Source organism: Apteryx rowi, unplaced genomic scaffold (genome assembly GCF_003343035.1).
Source record: "Apteryx rowi isolate R43461 unplaced genomic scaffold, aptRow1 scaffold_685, whole genome shotgun sequence".
NCBI classification, from domain to species: domain Eukaryota; kingdom Metazoa; phylum Chordata; class Aves; order Apterygiformes; family Apterygidae; genus Apteryx; species Apteryx rowi.
In genome coordinates this window covers 426,808-448,276 of record NW_020450966.1, presented here as the reverse complement: position 1 = coordinate 448,276, position 21,469 = coordinate 426,808, and the positions used below count along the sequence as shown (strand labels likewise).

The 21,469-nt window shown below is 40.3% G+C and overlaps 1 long non-coding RNA gene across 1 annotated transcript in view; it reads right to left on the bottom strand.

The window, feature by feature from the left end:
* LOC112975732 overlaps positions 1-18,662 on the bottom strand; it is a 19,104-nt gene extending 442 nt beyond the window's left edge. Inside the window, exons 1-2 of the long non-coding RNA XR_003256720.1 lie at positions 18,575-18,662; positions 2,202-2,280 (exon numbers count right to left, since the gene is read on the bottom strand). This is a non-coding gene — a long non-coding RNA (uncharacterized LOC112975732). The remainder of the gene's footprint in view (positions 1-2,201; positions 2,281-18,574) is intronic.
* Between the last annotated feature and the right edge of the window lie 2,807 nt (positions 18,663-21,469).

Here is a 21,469-nt window from a genome sequence, read left to right as displayed (position 1 = left end):
AAAAAAAAAAAAAAAAAAAATCACTTTATTGGCATTTTCTATATTACCTAGATGGTAAAATGATTAAATAAGCCATTTTTATTCATACGTCAGTTATATACATGCTTATGGGATGGCCATTTTGTGTTAGCTACTAGGCTGCTCTTCAGTTGCTGGGGTTTTTATGAAGAAAGCCTATTTGCTCTCAAGACAATGTCCCACACTTAGACCGTTTCACATTTATGAGTTCACAATACCGCAGCATGCAAACTTTCCTTATAACAGTTTTAAGATTAAACAGTCTGATATCTACAGCCAACTTCTAGTCTGTCAAAATGCCCAACCTACAATAAGCCTGCTTTTTATTAATATAAGCCTGACATCAACTGAAAACATCTGGAAAAACAGGCTGACAGCCACATTTAAAATTGCGGGTTCATTGATGATTAAGTTTGACAATGAGGCAACATACTGTATTTGTGGCAGGACACTGACTGCAAAGATCACTGACTGGCTTTTAAGCTTGAGAGAAATAAGGACAAGAATCAATGGCTGAAAGAAGTTCCAGGATATCGCACAGAAAAGGAAACTATTATTAGAATTTCCTAGTCTGTCTAGACAAATAGGTGCAAATACCCTCCTGTCACATAGGTAAAACTGAAAATCCTGACCTCATCATAGAAAGCACYGGGCAACCACGCAAACAGCTTCTGTTATCTGTGGTTTATAACTACTAAACTGCTTGAAGTGACATATTCCAGGACACATTTATACTTTAGAACTATTTTATCACAAATTTTTTAATTCTCCTACAGCTGCCAACAAAGAGTTATGAGGACTATTTCAATCCCATTAAAAAGTCTTTCAACTCTTTTGCGAAGAAGCTCTGCCCAGCTGTAGTTAAGCATTACAACTACTGTTGAAGGAGATGCACTACCCGGGCCCCAGGTCTCACTCTGAGAACAAAATGGATAACAATAACGAACAAATTACTACTGAAAATTTTTGTTTCAATACTATGAGGTGAAGCCCTGTGCTTTATGTACTGCACACTAAACTCTGGCAAAAGGCTGTTCTATGACCCTCATCACTTTAGTATCTAAACATTAGTTCAGCCTCAGTTTGCTTTATGAGAGTTCTGTGGTATTATTATCCTCACTATATAAATGGGCTACTGAGATACAGGGATCAAGATCACAAGTGTCCCTTTAATGCTTACAGATTTGACTTTTCAGAGAACTTGAATGCACTATGTACCATATTCAAAGAACAGTTCTAAAGAATTTCAGTTGCATATGTGGGAGAAGCTGTCTTGCAAAACCGCTGCAGCAGCTTAAGCCATTACAGACACTCAGCTGTTTGTTACTACTCATTCACTCCAGCCAGCCAGCTAATCATGCAAGTATTCCTAGCCTATCTCAGGGCAGAGCAAAGCAGGTCAGTTAGGGCCCACTGTGAATACTCTGGCTGATGTGACTTGCTCAGTGTCACAAAGGAGCTCTGTGGTACAGGCCGGTTTAGGAGACAGTTCTCCAAATAGTATTCAAAGGCCTTAACTAGCAGATCACCCCTTCTCTTACCATCTCTAATCTTGTTTCACTATATAAATTCCAAATTCTTCAGCAAATGGAGCAGAGAAATGTCAACAAAACCCCTCTTTTATAATGAATGTTTATTTAATCCCCAAACCACTGTTCATCAGAACACAAACTGGGGGCAGGAGTAGCAGCCACGGACACATGCAGTGCATTTTTACCACATGTTACTGCATGCCAGTATGTCCCAATTGACGGGAGACTGATGAAACACTAGTCCAAACTTTAATCATTATAAAAAGCCATTATTTGCATTGGCTGATCTAAAGTCTATTTCAAATTACCAGGCACCTGGGTTTGTCCCAATGCACTCGTGCTAGCCATTGCTTTCTCTCTCCCAAGTAGTGGCATGGTTTTCCAATGCATTTAAGAATAATGAAAATGACTTAAGAGACAATCGGATTTACATTTTTTCCTGGGTAGCCAACAAATTTCATCCCCGCCCTGTAAGGATTTATATCACTTTTTAAATCTGAACTTTTGCTAAGGTCCCTGCCAGAGACAGACGCTTTTGGCAAGATTCCATAGAGATCCCAAATCACAATTTTTTAAGGGCTTATTTAAAATTGTAATTGTTACATACAATTGTAAATCTGGTATGGCAAGTACTAAGAAGGTAGAAGTTACCTAGTCAGTGGATTCCCACTGAAATCTGCTACCTGTAGTGCTTTGCAGAATGAGATGCTTTCTGGTATTTCATGAATATCTGCAGAAGAAGAAAAAAGAAATCATCAACAACTGTACTGCACCTACACTGAAATTATTGCCTCATTACATTCAGTAACTTGCTACTGCAAGGAGTTACCTTGGTGTATATCAATACATTTCAACATGCAAGACTGCTTCATGTCCAAGTACTCTTATTTTAAATGAGAACAAGAACAGTTACTGGGGCAGAACCATTTTGTGCCTTTTCACACCCCATTTCCCTCTCCTGTTCTGCAACCCTTCTTCCTGATGCTAGACTACTCACCTGTCCTTCAACTGATGCTATCGGTCTCTGTTCAGCAAAAAACAGATTCAGCTATGTTCTATGATTGTCCTAAAGAATCAATTAAAAGCTGAACCTCCTGTAATTTGATCAGTGTTATGTCCATAATTCATGCTGGCAGGAAGTACACAGGGAGGGAAAACAAGGAACAGAAGAGGAGAACGTGTAAGTATCTCTACTCTTAATATAGACTCATGAGAACAGAACCATTCTCCCTCACACAAAAGCCAAGTAACTTGAAAATATTATTCAAATCAACAGGTCCCAAATATGTGCTAGCACACTACTTCAGATTTCAAGAAAGTAATCAGAGACATTGGTATGCAGAAGCAGATTTTTTTCAACTATCTTCTATACTACACACTTAGCCACTGGAGTTAGGCATACTATCTTAAAAATAAAAATATTTCCTGGACCTCTTACTTCAAGTTTTATTTTCATGAGTGACCTATGGGTCCTTTGCATAAATTCTTGTTTACTATTATCAAGATCCAGCAAGAATAAAAGTAGTACATTTGGCTTTCTTGCTTAACAACTTAAGACTTCCATGATTCATTTTGAAAGGAATTCAAAGGGAAAAAGCAAATCTTAAAATTAAAAGCACACCTCTCTTCCCGTTTCTCTTACTCTCATTTTTTCTACATCCATTCCACCTCCCCTTCCCACAGTTCTCACTACAGAGAGTACTTCAGAAAATGTCTTCATAAGTCTTCCTCATGTAAGTGGCATTTCAGAAGCCATCAGTGATCTACATATGCTGAAAAAAATATTTTGAACTTAGGTCTCTTCCTACCTATGTCAGTAACTCAGAATTGAATTTCTAAATATTTCGTTTAGCAATTCTGCCCATAACTAGTGTGATGGAGCACAGGACTGGAGGAGATTCCTGCTCATCACGTTCCATTTCCTGCAGTTGCAGCCTGCCTGGTAAACTCAGCACATTCATTTATTCTGAACAATTCCCAGCTCAGAACTAAATCCAGAGCCAGTAAGAACATCTTCTAAATGAGCACATCACCAGGTGTAAATAATCAACGTAAGGGTGGTACAAGAGCATCTCCTGGGAGCCGTCTTCTGTTTCCCCAGCAACTGGGAAGGGCTGGAGGGAATGAGGCAGGTAAGTACACACCGAATGGGTTTCACTGCATCCCAGGCGGTGCTCACTGCAATGCGAGAGTCATCCCCTTCTCTCGCAAGGGAAAAACAAACAAATCACTATTGCATCACAAGCTCTGGTGCTCCCCTTATACTCATCGGGGAAAAGATTGAAAATAGCCAGGGCAAAAAGGCAAATAACTCCTGAAGTTTACTAGTAGCTCTGGAGCATATAATCACTAACCCCAGCATACACTGAACTTTTAGAAGGCAGATCCACTATGAAAGTTATCAAATATGAAAATATTTAAGAGCAACAGGTTCAAATACCCACAGTGCAACACACATTAAAAAAAAAAAAGCAGCACTCTCACAATGCCAAACTGCAAAGACAAAGTGTCTTAGCACTAGGTTTACATGAAGTGGTGTGCACAGTACAAACAGTTTCATCAGTTCACTTAAGGGGGGGAGCTTTGAATAAATTCCTTTTAAAACTAGACAGAACCTAAGGTCTGTTAACAGCACTACTTGTTCCATAAGATAAAACAGGTCTTGTAATTCAAGAAACATATTTTAATCATTTTCTATAGGCACAGCTTAAGGGAGCATTTTAGAGCCTAAGCCCTGTCATAGACATGTTAAATGTCCTTAGCCACATCACTCCTTCATAGTAACTTTGCTAGTTCGAGAGAAAACAGTAAATCTTACTTAAAAATTCAATAACAACAAGATAAATTCAGAGTGAAACACTGGGTGAGAGCTTTGAGGTTAAAAGGGACAAGTAAGACTGAGTCCTCAAATAAGGATTTAAAAGACATTGTTCGTCCCTGACAGTTTGCTACACAAAAAGACAAAACTACCTGGGCAATTTAATGAGCTGAATGACCATGCAGCAGCCAGGCACAAAGGCTAGAGAGGCTCCAAGGCGGTGATTTAGACTCCTATACAGAGCATGTCAGGCAGAAGACCAACAAAACCTCACGGTCAAACTGTCTGAACTTTGCCATGGGTTTCACTTCTTTTTAAAAATCAGACTCCAGCCAGAATATGTTTTAGTGACATAGTCAATGAGCAATTTTTCCACCAAGATCTTTGGAATTAGTCATGAAGCTTTCAAGAGCCATTGAGCTCCTAAGTTTAAATTAAGGACACTTGAGCAAGCAACCTATTTCAAAGTGTCATATTCATAACAATCTCTACTGACCTCACTTCAGGAGTCAAAACCTCACACTTCCTTTCCTATGGTARAGACAAACAGGTATGAACATTGCAACATGTAAATAATAGTTTATCCTATAAGAAAAAAAAAAAGCATCATTAATATTGCCTGATTAAATGATGAGCTTAGAAATGATAAATTCTCATAACACACATGAAGCGCTAAAAGGCATTTATCTGTCACTAACATTCCAGAAAGTAAAAGCACTGAAGTCATTGTAGGGACTTAGCTCAGTCTTACAAAACAGATGGCAATTAATTCCCCCCCCACACACACACACACATATTAATGTAAAAGCATTCACTTTTAAAAGGGTTTTCTAAGGAATACAGATACTACACAGAACTGGAAACCTTCCCCTTCCCTACACAGAAGTATACATGAAGTCAAAACAAAACCAATATCACACTTACAGACAGCAAAGCCAATGTTTTTACCCATTCCAGTCCTCTATATGAGTGCTGGCTGTAGAGGGCTGAATTTATACTATGGAATTGTTGAGGACAGAAGACCTACATGCTTTATAGCAATGAGAAACACTTCGTCACTGAGCTTGCTAAACAGCAACAAGTAAAGCAGCAGGTCATCCTCTGGCTATTCTTCATACCATATTTCTCTGGATCTAGTTGGAAAATGAACAGAAAGGCAGCAACTTGGCTTCCCCCACTTATTAAACCTCTCTCTCAACACATCAAAATTATACTTCACTTAACACTAGCTTTAACTAGTCCAAGGTAAGTCTTTGTTTTGAACTACAGCACAGAGTCCCATATAATATTTGTCACTGTTTTACCAATCCTGAAAGGGACATCACTACTTTAAAACTTTTTCTGAGGACTCAAAACAACTCATTTCTTTGGAAGCAAGCCAGCGTTCACACCTTCTAGATACACACACACAGACGCRCGCACACACACACACACAGTTTGTGTGTGTGTGTGTGTGTGTGTGTGTGTGTGTGTGTGTGAGAGAGAGACAGAGACAGAGACAGAATCACACTCCTTCACCCCCCCCCAAAAAAAGAAAAAAAAGAATGAGGAATGAATAACTATTCTGATTTTTTTTGAAAAGAATATAAACAGAATATACAAGGCTGGAGATAAACTTTAAATCCTCAAAGACAACACAAAGTTTCTGAAATTAATCATGCTACTAATTTTCTCTACCGATCTGTGGTTTCATTACTGCCCTGTAAATAAACTCACTTCTATTTTTGTATGATGGACTACACAAATATAGAAGATAGATCAACTCAGATGAAAATATTTTGGTAAGCTCTTTCAGTTACAAGTCTTGAGTATTACCTGTAAAAGCCAACAGGCAAGTTTCTGAACTAAACAAAAATTATTCCAATATATGATATTACTTACTGTAAAACAATTTAGGCACTGTTTTGATGCATTTGCAAATTACAAAATCTGTCTTAAATATAAAACATACCCTCCCAGCCTATTTATTCCAGATTATGAAATCACTATTTGAGCAAAAATCCTCAGTAAGAAATGGGAACAGACACAAACCAAGAAGGGAAATTGCATTTCTGAGTTAAGCCTTTTCTTTGCATGTAGAGTGCATTTTCCTCCTCCCATTAATACTTTCACTATTCACTTTTCTACTTCACCTAGCTAGACAAAGGACAGAGAAGTTCAGTGCAACTCTGCAAAATGAGGATATTTATCCTTTTAGYAAGTTAAATAAGGCATAGTTGCAAGGCATCTTGAAAACATTTCTCAGGTAAAACACAACTTAGAGCAGAAACTTTAACATCACATGTGAAGTCTACTGAAATACTGTTGTGAATAAACGAAGCTGGAAGAGGAAAAGCAAGGCACATTTAAGTATTTGACAGAAATCCTGGAGTAATTATTATAGTAGAGGAGATTATGTCAGTGCTTCTATTATGAACCATTATCAGCTGAAATGCAACATGTCCAGAAGGATATTAAAATATATAAAGAAGTCCTTCTGTCTTCTGATGAGCTATGCAGCTTTTGCCATTATTGCTACTAGATTTTATTACAGACATTAACACATACATCTCTGCCAATAGCAGCAGCAGTAAGGTAGAATACTTTTCTTGCCACTGCTGGAAAACCAACTCAAATCCTACTTAAATATCCAGGATTCTTCTAGTGCTGTGCACAGATGAATGCTCAGCATTTACATGATGCCCCAGATGTTCTGGCATACAGACTGTGCAGCACTGCTCATAATAAAGCTATAAACCAAGCATAAGACCTATGACATATGACAATACAAATATACTGGCAGCAAAAAAGTCATGCCAGCAGAAGTGGATAACAATCAAGCTTGGCAGTCGTGTGCTTTTTTCCATGTAAGATGCCTCTTCAGATGTTTATTGTTCTAGTTTGCACAAGAATTTGATTACAGCTAACAACCTAGCAAGCCACATAAAGGTGATTTAGAAGGTAAGTTTGACACTAGGGAATTCTGTACTGTCTGAATGAGAAAATTACTTTAAAAAACCCTTTTGTTTAGTGCTCATCTATTTTTGTTAAAGATTTTACAACAGTGACATCTCTCAAACTCCTTTCTCCTCTTTCCATCTTCTGATAGCTGGGAGGAAGGTGGAGAAGACAACTTTCGTTTTAAACACAATATAACCTTTTATATAGCACATTTTGCAGCATTTTATATCAAATTTCAAGAACTGGTAATATTCTTTTGCTTACCCAAAGGTTACATTGTCAGCATCCTTTATCCATTCTGAATAGCCAACAAAATTTCCAATATCTAGTCAATATCATGAGAGCAATAGCTGGGGGATCCTGGGCTGCAACAGGGCTAACAGACCAGCCTACTCAAACAGAGGACTGTACCTCAAAGCCAGAAGTGTTTTTGCAAGAGCCTTGCTAAAGTTTCAAACACGAAAGATTTGCCATATTCCTGAGGGAGAGCTTACAGTGTTACAGAGCATTTCAGGGAGCAACTGCTGCGTATAGTTGTATTTTCCAGCTATGAAGGCAACATGGAGCACTCAACTGCTTTAGGAGGGCTGAAGTTGGCACACTGTGTGTACCCCAGCAAAAGTGAACTGAGCAGTCCTGATCTAGACAGTCAAGACCAAGTATACACAGTATCGGCCAAATACTTTCATTTACCAGGGACTGGTAATTTATTATTAAGCAGTTGATTAATTTCTGCCAAATTTATACCCACTAAGCCCATGCCAGACTCAAGGTCTATGAATCCATGCAGCATTATCCCTCAGACAACCAGAGAGCAAGCAGATCTCATCCATCCAACTCAATACACAATAGAATTTTCCCCTGTCTCTTCCCACATATAAACTATACTATATATTGTACAGTACACCATATAACCACACTAGCAGTCCAGCCAGTCTATCAAATCATTAAGCACTGCAGTGCTCAAGCAATTTAGGAGTCTAGAGGTTCTCTGTTTCCAAGGAGGTCCTCTCTTCCATCCAGTGCCTGGGAAGCCTGGCTTGAGCAGGCCAACATCTGCCTTTGGGAAAGCTCTCCCACCCTGCTATCCACTCCTCGGCCTTCCAACCTCAGCAGGGGGAAGGTCTCCACTTAGTCAAATACCTTGCAGTGAGGAATTTGTGCTGCAAATATTTGTCTTTGCAAAGGGCTCTTCAGCTGAGAAGCCCACTTGAGTGGGCGAGTAGGCTGTTGCCCAGGCTGCCTCGCAGCCATCCACATCAGATCTCTACCCCACCCAAAGCAGTTTAAGGGCAGCTCCCAGAGCTTCAGTTTCCTTTGCGGGGAGGGATGGAGGGAGGAGAGTCCCCTCCACCATTTCCATATTAAGGTCATGAAATAGACAGTGATTTGATAGGCTTGAAGTTTTGCTGCTAGGCCACAGGCTGAACTAATCAACCTCTTTCAGTAAAGTGTTACAGTTTCTGGGGCATAATGTGACACTGCTCCTGCCTGAAAAGTCTATTGAGATTAAGTGCTCTTGTACAGGTATAATATTTCCCTCTGTGCAAGCTCTGAGGCTGAGGATATACAAAATACAAAAGATATCCTAGCTCTAAGAAGAGCCATCTTCACAGCTTTAAGGCAAGGCCACAAACAGATTCAGGTTTGTTTTTTTTCAGTCAAATCACTTACTGTAAAATGAACAAGAAATCGAAGCAAGGTAAGCATATCTATTCCTCTGCCCTACTGTTTTTGTATACTTCCCCTTTACAAGGGAGGATAAGGGCAGGAAAAAAATGCTCACAAAACTGCATTTCATGGATATATAGACATTAGCAATTTACTTAAAAGAAAATTGAGCTAAGACTTAAAAACAAGGTGTTTTTTGACCAGTTGATATGTGGTAGATCAACACCGTCATTCGCAGCTGCAGAAAGAACCAGCAACCTGGGGTCATGAATTGTAAATTGTAAACATTGGGGGGGGGGGGGGATCAGAGATTAGATCTCAAGGAAACAATAGTTCCAGGTGAATTAAGCGGAACAGCCTGGTTAGGCAAGTCATTCAGATCTCCTACCTTTTTTACTTTAAGTGCTAATGAAGAGTTAAACAAGGCTAAAAGGCATTTTTATAAGGATTTCTGTCTTGGACCTCAAGGCTAGCAGGAATGAAGTGCTTTTAGTTTGAGAAGCAAGAAAAAAAATATATATATATATAAAAACTAGTGTTCTACCTAAGAAGCTGTGGGTGACAGATATTTTATAAGTGCTGTAACAGCAAAAGTTACAGATTTATTGGTTTAATACTTTAATAACTTCAGGGTCAGCTTGTCCAATCTTCTTGAAAAAAAAGTCCCAAGCAACTCTGTGGACACAAGAACTAACAAAACCCGTTTACTCTAACAGATTGGCATCTCATGAGCTGTAGTCTATATTTTCCTGAAACTAGAGCATTTATGTTATGTCACTGCCATATGGAATGCCTGATGTTTAACACTTGAGCTGATACTTCAAGTGGGCCAATGATTTCTGTCTCCAACTTGTCCCACTGCTTTCAAAAACAAAACAAAACAAACACCCTTGAAAGAATGCAAATATTTTTGAAAAAAAAAAACATAGCCTTCTCTGGAATTTGGATGAAATCAGCCATTGGGATCAAAGTTACTAGATACATAAGCATAGTTTCTTTAGAAAAAGAAGTAAAACCTAGCAGAATACTCTGATGGAAAACTCTGTTAGAAAAATCCACTTTTCTGTAATCCATTTAAGAATAACACCTTTTAAACTTCTCTAATTAGATTATTCCATCAGGAGACTTCACTTATCTCCTCCTCCCCAATCACAGCCAGTGCTTGCTTTTTCTTTCTTTCCTTCCCCGATTAGCCTTGCTCACTGGTTAGGTGGAGTCTTTTCTCTCTCATCTTACTTCTGCTGCTACAGGTAAAACTGACCTCCTTAACCCTGCAAAGATCAAATACATTTGAATTTCAGCGACAGTTTCACAAACTAATCTTTACATCATTTCTTTAAAGTGAGCAAGAATTTTTGGAAGACAGTGGGATTCAGCAGTGCTCCAGAATCTAAAAGCAACTGCAATGCATATTTCATATTTCCCTGATACCTCAATCTGTATACTGATCCCAAAACTTCATGTTAACAACATGAAGGTGGTACTGCCTTTAAGCACAGGACTTAAATTAACCTCAAGGGAGGGACAAGAGACAATATAAAGAAAATACATATCACTGTAGAAACCAGAAGTGTCAAAAAAAAGTGCCAACAAGCAACCACTTGAAAAAAATGAAAAGTGGAAAAGTGAAAAATTCTATTCTCTGCTAGTCTGCAACAAGAGAGCTTTGCTTTCATTAGGCCAAAACAAAACAAAAAAAATATTCCTGTTCCGATTTATCTAAATTCACCAAGAGTTACCACTGGAGGTAATACCTTCACAGCTACCTCGTGCTAGCAGTCACTAGCCTGATCTGGGCTCAAACATAACATCATTTGTAGTAGTGCTCTACCATCATATAAACAACAGTAGTCTCTGGTGGGATATCCCTTCATTTTGAGACATTCATGAAAATAGGCTACTGCGAGTGCATCCACAGAATGCTTTCTTGTATCAAATATGCAGTGACTACGGCAGGAACAGGAGAGTAATACTTTTGCAAGTAAGAGCTCATCTAGACATAAAGCAATTCTGAATGCAAACAAACATCATCCAGCAGTTAAATATTTTAACTAGAAGTTCAGTTTGCAAACCATATTGCTTCTCAGCACATCTTGCTGGCTTCTGTCTCTTGCTCAGTGGACAAGAAAGAAAAAAAGTGTCAATTCACACATATTTCTCAGAATTATTGGTCTTACTCTTTAGCACCAGACCTGTACAAGAAAATGTGTCAGGGCAGTTGGTGCTATGCTGAGAGGAAGAGGATTTCATGAAGGATATCTCCATTCAGATGCTGCGGAAGTGCAGCAGAAATGGATAGAGAAATTTGAGGTTAGCTCCCAGGGCAAGAGGGAGCAGCTGTTAGATAAGAGAGAATAGCCCAAGTGGAACTGCAGGATAGGATTAGGTTTACAATGCTTCTGCCTAATGAGCTTACATCCTCACTGTAAAATAGCTGGGTCACCAGCCCAGGCTGAATTGAAATAAGAGTTCGACCTTTCCTCTCAGTCAGCATTTCCAGTTTGACAACACCACATATCCAGCTTTTGGTGGGGGAGAGGCAGAGGGGGATACATACCTACTTTGTGGGCAGAATGGCAGTAATTCTAGAGTAAGGATGACAAGTATGTCTCTGATGGCAGATAGCTGGATTAAATAGGAAACTGGTGTGCATGCACCAATATGAACAAGCATGCTGAAACCCTGTAGTGTGAAGCAAAGATTATAAACCACTCTTCTATTCCATTAGCTTACTTTCTATAATGGCAGAAAGAACACACTAATACATCACCTCCTATGTGTTCTCTAAATCATTCCAAGGAAGCTTTAAAATGCTGCTTTGAATAAAATGTACACATCGTGCAATATGTAATGGATGTGGTATTCTGAGAATGACTAGGACCTGTAAACAGACTTTTAATTTGGTTGGAGAGCAACTGAAAAGAATAAATACTTCACATAAAAAGCAGTAATATCAAACTGCTTGGAACTAAGAGTAGAATAGTTAAATATTGTTGCTGTTGATTTCTGAAACTACCATAATAAAGGCTAACAAAACAAGACAAAAATTTCTAGTCTGCAAATATAATCCATTCTGCAAGCAAGGAAAAGGTAAAAAGTAAGGCTCAGAGAGCATTTAGGACACTGGCCTGCAGCTGCCAGAGATTGACCTCAGAGATTCTGGACACTGGTCAGAGTGTCAGCCTTTAGTAGCAGTCATCCTCTCCTAGAACTACAGTGTTACTACTCTTTGGATGCTTCTGTGGGACTATCTCTATTTTCAGGGTAACCCTGAAGCACCATATTTATCTTTTCATTTAAAAAAAAAACTTCTTTAACTATTTTGACACAAATGATAGCATATTTTCCATAATTTATCAGTGTGTTCCAACAGAATTTTGGAAGGAGAATCCTGATGTCATGAGACTTGCATCTAAAACAACTAAATGTCAATGCTGTCATAAACTCAGTTTAACTAGAAACTGCTGTCATAAACTCAGTTTAACCAGAAACTACAGAAATGAATAGTACCTAATCTATAATGTAGCCAGAATCTGTATCAGGTATCAAACTGCATGCCTTAAACCGGAACATTATTAATAACTGATATCAAAGAAAATACCATTCTGAGGTTTTGATATCGAGCATCACGCTGAGTCAAATATGGCTCAGCAAGGTCTGCCCACACACAGATTTCTTTAGTAGCTGCCACAGCAAACCTAGCACTCCTCCGTTCACGAAGTAAGGAGTCACAGCTCCGCCAAGGAAGAAGTCAGCAACAGAACCAACATAATCCACCTACAAAGGTCATCAAAAGCCATTTCATTCTTGCATGACACACACACTTGCATCTTCTTTGCTGTTTTGAGACTCGTGATTCGGACACAAGAACAAACTGCAAGGTTACGGAGTGCTTCCACAGAGGGAAAGCTAACTTGAATCCCCATATTTGCTGCAAGCCATACAGCACATGTGGACACAAAGTGCAAAATCTGCTGGTATACAATAATTATAACCTTGATGCTATGGGCTTGCACACCCAATGCGTGGTAAGCATGTTTAGCAGGAACAAAAAGAGTAGCAGAAGAGAAGCCTACCAGGCTTTTAGCACAGAGAGACAGCACACAAGCAAGCATACACACAAGCAAGAAAGGCTCTTCTTCACACCAGCAGAAAGGTTAGAGCTCACCATCGAGCGAAGGGGACAGTGGGCCCATCCGAATGCAACTCCTGCATCTGGGAAGAGACCTGTCCTCAAGTTTAGTTCCTAATATCCAGCAGCCACTATTCAGTGTGAAAGCATACAAGGATTTTATTATGATGCTAACAGCTGGGTGAAGCAAGCTGCTGAACAATCTGTCAGAGGCTGGAAAAGGCACAGAACATTACAAACAAAAAACCCCAAATCCACATCACGGAAGTTATTAAGAGAAAGTCTGTGTGGGTAGCAATTTCTTTCAAAAAAAAAAAAAGAAAAGAAAAGAAATACAATTAAGTCAGTTAACAACTTCAGGGCATTTTAAGGCACATATGGTATCATAACAGAAACATAAATCCTCCAGACTCCACTGGCATAATACTTACCAAAGGCAAACAAAAACCTTCTTCTTGGAGAAGAGTGGAACTAAAAAGGAATGCACTGAGTCTGCTAAAATGTACATAATCCCAAACATCAGCATGCATTAAATTAACTACAGAAAGCTTATGCATTACCCCTCCTGTCTGGAAGAAGCTGCAGAACAAGAAAAGTCATTAACATTTTAATGAGTCTGGGATGGCAGGGCCCTAAGCTGGAAGAATTTAGCTTCCAGGGGATGTGCAGAAAAAGGGGAGTGGAGAAGGACAAAGTCACTCCAGGAAACCTCTGCAGGATGAACAGCACAGCTAGGAGCCTTTTAAAATTCCAAGGGTTTTCAAATAAGAGGCACAGACTTCTGGAGAGAAGGAAGCTTAAGTGCAGTGCCAGCCAAGGCTCAAGGAAACAAACTGCAGAAATTTGAGCACATCTTCCTTACTTCTTTTCTGAATCACAGGGTCCATAAAATTGAGAACCTGTCCCAGAAAATGCCTGAGTGCTGTGGGAAAACAAAGAGCACACAGGCATTTCTTATTCTGCCTGGAGCAGTCTCTCTCTTGCACCACGTAGAGCAAAGACTTGTGCTGAAACTCTGTACAAAGCACAGGACTATACTAGAGCCATACCCAAGCTATATACATTTGCTTCAGCAACCTGGTGTCCTTGCACAATTCACCAGTGATGTGAGAATCCTGGAAAGGATTTATTAAATTTGGGGAGTCTGTGGAAGCCAGCGGTAGTTTTAGACACACAGCAGCCGGGCAGCAGAATCCTGTATCTCAGAAGAAGATGCTAGAGGGAATGCTTTCAACAAGCTCCTGAGTCTCAGACACCCTTTGCTGGCAACCCAAAAGCTCACACATTCAGCGCTGAAATCCTATGAGCCTATTTTCATTTCCAGAAGGGGGAGTACAGTAAGATCTGTTATATCAGCTTTTTGAACCTAAGAGTAGGGGGCAGAGATAAACTGCACTGTCAAGTAACCTTTAAAGTGTTCAACACTGCTTTGTTGTTTTCTTAGCACAGCTTTTCTGCCCTCTGATACTCCCATTCTTGATTCACTCATTCAGCCTTTGCTCAAACAACAGGGTCATCCAGACTAGAAAAGCACTGGTAGGAATGCTTCTGATGAAATCCACATGAAGACACAGCCTTGCAGAGGAATAAACCCAGAAAAAGTTTAAGATCACATGGCTCCCTACGTTCCCCAAATCCTTCCCCTTCTGCATCGACAAGGCTCTCTTACCTTACCCCCCTCAAACTTCTCTTCCATACACATCCACAGTGAAAGGCAAGATCACAGAAACATTGAGTTTATATCTGCTGAAAATTTTAAAGCTTTACTTAAAAGCATTTTCATAGTTCTATATTCAATTATTAACAAAAAACTACTTAAAAGATGAACTATGTTGCATCTTGTTAAAATATACCAACTTACCTTGGGTATTTTAAAATACTTGAAAATTTAGGAAAGCCACATTCTAGAGTTTCTCTGTTTACTTCTTTCTGAGAGCCCACAAACCAGAGATACATCTAGTGCATAACACCGCATTGCACAGGCGTCCAGAGCTAGCTCTGAAGAGTCAGCGAAGATCCTGCCAGAGGGGATCCCACCTCCAGATGCAACACTTAACCACTGCACAAAATGTAGCTGGCCACCGCAGTCTGGAAGTATACCATGGATTCAGCCATGCAGTGTACAGACCATCTCGCAGGGTTTCAAAGATTATACATAGACCAAAGGATTAGACGGTAATGAGAAAGAAAGAATAATAGGGAAATGGAAGTACTTTCATCATTTAAAACCCCTTCCTCCTCCTGCTGTGATGAGATGTTAAAATATGAAGGGCTACTCCTGGACACATCACTAAATGAATTAATCTCTGGAGGAAAGAGAATGCCCAGAACTGAAAGCAATTAGTGCACTAGAGCGGACAGCTAAAACAACAAAAAATACAGAACAATGATCTCTTATTTCCCAAGTTCAGATGTCACCATCACACTTTCCTATTCATGCAGTATGCTGCATTTTGAAGAGCTGGGCTGTTTTTCTGTGTCTGAAAGGAATACAAAGGGTTCCTAGTTTTTGCTAAGCCGTTTGTTAGTTAGAAAAACAACAACTGATGAAGTGCAAACCACTGAACAGCAGAAATCTTTGGAAGGTTGAAAACCTGACATACTGGAAGCTGGATTCAAAATGCAGAGCTAAGAACCAAAACTTGTAAATACCCAAAATTCCATGTGACAATTTTCCCCTGCAGCACTCCACATGGTGTGTTCTTTTGCTTTTAATTTGAAGAGCCAAATGAGTTGTAGAAAACCGTAACATGATTAAACAGAGGTAAGTAACATCAGTCATCTTCCATAACGGACCCCCTCTATCCCCTCACACAGTGTGGTTTTTTTGTTTTTAATTTGAAGAGTCACATCATACAATAACTGTGACATAATTAAACAGAGGAAAGCATTATCAGTCACCTTCTGCAATGAACCACAGAGAAGAGAAAATAACGCAATAAAATGGGTGATTAACACTGACCCTTGGATCTAGAAAAGAAATCACTTCCTGAAACTTGTGTTAGTCCACAACATCACTTTAGAAAACACTTCCTTGTGCAGTAACTTCTAATGACACACATGCATCTACCCAAGCTTAAACATCCACACCATCTGTTCTTGTTACAGCTGAACTCTCACGCCAACCTTCAAGTCAGGCTGACAATAGTTCATACGGCTCTGATCCATCAGCTCTTTTGCAGCTAGTTATTCATTTGCAAAAAGAATTACTGAGCCAACATAGTATTTCCTATTGTATAAGGTCTGTCACAGACAGCACCAATCTCAGCCAAACTCAGCAGCCAAAACACTGCATCAATTAATGCTCACATATTGCTAAAGTGATTTAACTAATGTGTTTCTTCTGTCTCCCAGATTATTTCTTTTCAGTTTTCTTCTCTTACAAGGTTTTGTAAATGTGTATAAAATTATATGGTTCACAGAAATTTTTCAACAACTGCCTAAAGACTCGTTACACTTCAGCAATTATACCATCAGATAAAGATGGCATTAAAAGCATTAGACAAATAAAGAAAAGATGAAAAATTCAGGTTGTTACAGGACAGTGAAGTGGCCACTGCCTATTCTTCAGTGGCAAAGAGTCAACGAGAAGCTAAATCATAAAGAAAAAAGGCTTCCTGTTGAACTGTTTTGTCTCCCAATATTCTGGTACATCCTTCATTTATTGACATGCATACACAGCCTTGCTCTCTCCACCCCCACCCCATCACACCTCAGAGAGCATTTTATGCATATTCACTGAATATAAGGAAGCAAAAAATAGCTGACAGTTGCTCCACTTTGGTAATGCTGATTTGCTGTTTCTAGACCACTGGGTCATAAGGCTGCTTAAAGGTGAACCACCAGCCTCTGAACATCTTTCAAAACTGCTAAGTTCACCAGGCCACAGAAAACAGGTAAGAACACAGGCATTTTCACTCCCTCACTGCTTGGAACAATATAAGCAGTGGCAACTGAAGCAAACATTACAACAGAATGACAAACCCATGTGGTTTCCAACAGTAATTTTTACAATGCAATTACTTCCAGCATTCTTTTCTGAACTGACCTCTGCAAGAGGCAAACAGAACAATTCTTCTAAAAGTACAACTAGGAATTACCAGCACTCTGCCTCTTGCTACTCATAGGTAAAGAGGAGGGAAGAGGGGAAGAACTGGACCCAAGCGCGGCCAACCAATAAACCCCTAGAATGGAAGAAGGCAAACCAAGCTCGACTTCTAACCCCTGGACTCCTTTTTGGACAGAAAGGAGCCATCTCCCCTCAATCTTTTTTTTTCTTGACTTCTAGGCATTTAAGGGAGCTTGGGGGAAGAAATCAACATGTGACAATGATGTGGGAACAAGAGAGAATTCAGGGAGAAAGATAAGGGGGCACATGGGAAAAACAGTATGTGGCAGCCAAAGCACACCACCCTTTTGCAACATGAGTAACGAACTAGCTGGTGAAGGCCAGACAGTTTGTTCCAGCTGCACGGTGGAGGAGGGAGCGATATGGAGGTATCACGGTCCGCCCCTGACCACAAAGGGTTGCATCCCGAAAAAATAATTGCTGCTCACAGACTAACTGTTGACCTATAGTACCCCCAGCCTCACTATCCCTACTTACCATATTAAAAATCATGCCCTTTGCTGCATAATGATATGTAAATAAGGGGGGCGTACCCCACAACAACCRCGCAAATGGCAATCTRGCYAATGAAGTATGTCTGCTGCGCGTCCACATCCCACCTTCAGCAACTATAAAACAGAGGATAGCTCACTAAAGTTTTTGGAAGGGAAGAAAATTGAACCGCCGACCTGTTCACYGGAGATTGCTGACGAGCGAGCCTCCTTCTCCCCTCCCCCAAACAGGACGCCTCTTTGGTAAGACTTGCGCCTCCGACAAACGTCGGACGTTACCCGGGAAAATGTATTATTATTGAAAGTGCTTAATTGTTAGTTTGAGCYSAYAGAAAGAAAATTTGTAGCAGCAAGTACATTTATCAACARCAATTCCGAACCCGTTGTATCTGTCGCTTTAATAGAATCTTATTCTTTTTACTTTGCGAAACTGTCTCAGGGAAAGTCCTCAAACAGGGGGGCTCTGGCAGGCAAACGTAAATTACAAAGATAAGGAAGGGCCTTCCGTCCCTCCCTTTCACGYGACAGACAAATACACATGTAGTGCAACGGATACACATATAAAAATAGGATTTAAAGTGTTCTTTATATCAGAAAATAAAGCAGTCTCTCAGTCAGAACTAGCATCAAACAGTATTTTATTACTGTATTTCTGTCACTGACTCTCCTCTACTCTTTCCCTCCTCCCCATCTAGAACTACAAGCAAATCCATGCATAACACAGAAAAGCATTCTGCAGGACACGTATAGCAACTTCAGAGACAGAAAGACCCTACTAACTCAGTTTTATAGGTCATGCCATACATACAGTATAGAATCAAACATATTAACTTTTTAGCTTACCATTTCGAGATAAATCAAGTTCCACCAGATGCATAAAATTAGCTATTTCTGGAGGGAGTCGCTGGATTTCATTATCACTAAGTCCTAGTTTCCGTAATTTTACAAGTTGGAAGAAAGGCTGAAAGAAAAAAAAAAAATCCACATCAGAAAATTGTCAAGGATAAGCAACAACACAGTGTAAAAGTTCAACTGGAGGCTGCTTTCAAGATTTGGGCTAATTGAAGTTATTGCTTAGAATCAGTTATGCAGACCTCTTTCAGAACTGCATCAGAACAAACAACATTTTGTTTTAATTTTTACCTGCAAACAGACTATTATCTGTATTTTACTTAAAATGAAAATTTATTTTTAAAAAGGCAATTTGCAAAGTTAGCTATTAAAGATCACAGCAGACACACTAGAGAAATCCAGAGTGCCTACTTCAAAATCATTAATAGGGTGAGGCTACCCAGCAGGGTAATTAAAAGCATCCTAATTACACACCTGGGCTCATTAGGAAGTTAATGCAGAGAGAGACTTCAAAAGGATGATCCAGAAAAGCCATGCTGAGGGGCTGTCAAGGTTTTCTTTTTCATGGGCAGGTGCAGTAGCCAATTAGGTTATAGAGCCAGTTTCCCCTCAGGACTTCTCTTTTTTTGGCCTCATAAATCTCATGTTCCTGTCTGTAGGGTGGCCCAGTTTTGGAAGGACTAATGAAAGTTGTGGGACACACAATTTCATGTCTTCCCAGCTTGAAGAGGAACCAAACCCAGATGTGTCTCTATGGTCAGGTTCTCTAGCCTCTTGAGTAGGTACAGCCACTGTTTCTGCAGTCTTTGTCCAAGAGAGACAAGAAAGCAACTGCATACCTCAGACGAGCAGAAAGGCGGCCCCAAAAAGGGTCTGCAGATAGAAGATGGCAATTGCTCACTAGGCAGCAGTCAGGGCAGGGCATGCAATGCAGAGCAGCATGATCACTTCAGCCAGCTCCCCCAGCTATGGATTCAGCATCTCACAGCCCCCAAGACAAAAGGGCCATCAGATAATACAGGCCAAGCATGCAAGCTGCATCTGAACTGCGAGGCAGCTGCAGAGGACTCAGGCACTGCAAGACGCGTCCACCCTGCACTACACTGGCAAACTAGAGGCAGTGCTACCGCAGCTCTCCTCTTCTTCACACAGGCACTGGCATGAAAGAGGCTGCAGATGGCAGGAATCTGTGTACAAGTCAGTGCTGTTATATACATGGCATCTTAACTTTAACTGACTGGACTCCTCAAATTTTGAGTTTTGCGCCTCTGGACTGCACAGGCATTTTTACACCACATTTAGAACCTGTGCATCTCATTAACTGGAGACACCTGGGCATGCATGAACCCCACTGGTTCTTCCTCAGAAAGCTTTCAGGGAAACAGGAAGGTGATAGAAAGTTTTGGATATCTGTTTAAGTTTGATTATCTGGAACCCTTTATTGGAATTTAGTACGTCCATCCTTTTTTTTTTTCTTTTCTTTTTCTTTTTTCCCCCTCCCCAGGTGCTGGAACCTGTGCTCTGAATTTCACTCATTTCTATGCTAGATCGGTGTGAAAAGGGGCAGTAAGACAAGCATCTTACTGGAACACAAGGCAAGACAGTCTTACGAGTTATGATACAGGTTTTGTCTTGGCTTGAGTGTCTTATGCCCAAGATTATAAAGTTTTAAGAGCAAGATTCTGCAACCTCATCACCATTTTTTCAATATACATTGCTGTTCCTTGCCACAGAAAAATAAAACACAACTGAAATAAATGTGTTCCCTCTCAAAAACATAGATTCCTTGCGGTGAATAAAAAGGATAGAGCTTTGAAGAGTTTATAAATATTCATCAGTCAAAAAAGGCATTTTTCTGAGTCAGAATAGCACCCCCCTGCCACTGCAAAGTAATAAAGGCCTCTGAGAAGAGAGGAGTTGAACTTGTAAGAGGAGGAAGAAAAAATCCCTCACAATTCCAAATTTCAGGCTCCCTAAAAATACACATTACAGCTAAAAATAGCCACAAATCTGGGGTTCTTTAATCCTTCTTTGTCCTCCCAAGAGCTGTAACCATATTTTTATATCATTAACACATTTATTTTATATTCTAAAACAAACACAGACCTTCCGTTAAGTATTGAGCTCTGCCTAGGGGTGGATGAAAAGTCAGTCGAGAGCTTATGGGTAAGGATTAAAGGGCAAGCTAACATGTGTAACACTGTTGTGGGTGTTTGCTACAGGCCACCTGATCAGGAAGAGGAAGTCRATGAGGCCTTCTACAGACAGCTGGAAGTAGTCTCACGATCCCAGACCCTGGTTCTCATGGGGGACTTCAACCACCCCGATATCTGCTGGAAAGACAACACAGCTAGGCACAAACAGTCCCGGAGGCTCCTGCAGAGCATTGGTGACAACTTCTTGACACAGGTGGTGGAGGAGCCAACAAGGAGAGGTGTGCTGCTGRACCTCGTACTAACAAACAAAGAAGGACTGGTGGAAGATGTGAAGGTTGGGGGCAGCCTTGGCTGCGGTGATCATGAGATCGTGGAGTTCAGGATCCTGCTAGGAGGAAGCAGGGCACCAAGTAGGATCACAACCCTGGACTTCAGGAGAGCAAACTTTGGCCTCTTCAAGGATCTACTTGGAGTAATCCCATGGGTTAGGGCCCTAGAAGGAAGGAGTGTTCAAGAGAGCTGGTTAATATTCAAACATCACTTCCTCCAGGCTCAAGAGCGGAGCATCCCTATGAGTAGGAAGTCAAGCAAAGGAGGCAGGAGACCTGCGTGGATGAGCAAGGAGCTCCTGGCAAAACTCAACCAGAAGAAGGAAGCATGCAGAATGTGGAAAGGGGGACAGGCCACTTGGGAGGAATATAGGAACATTGTCAGAGTATGCAGGGATGCG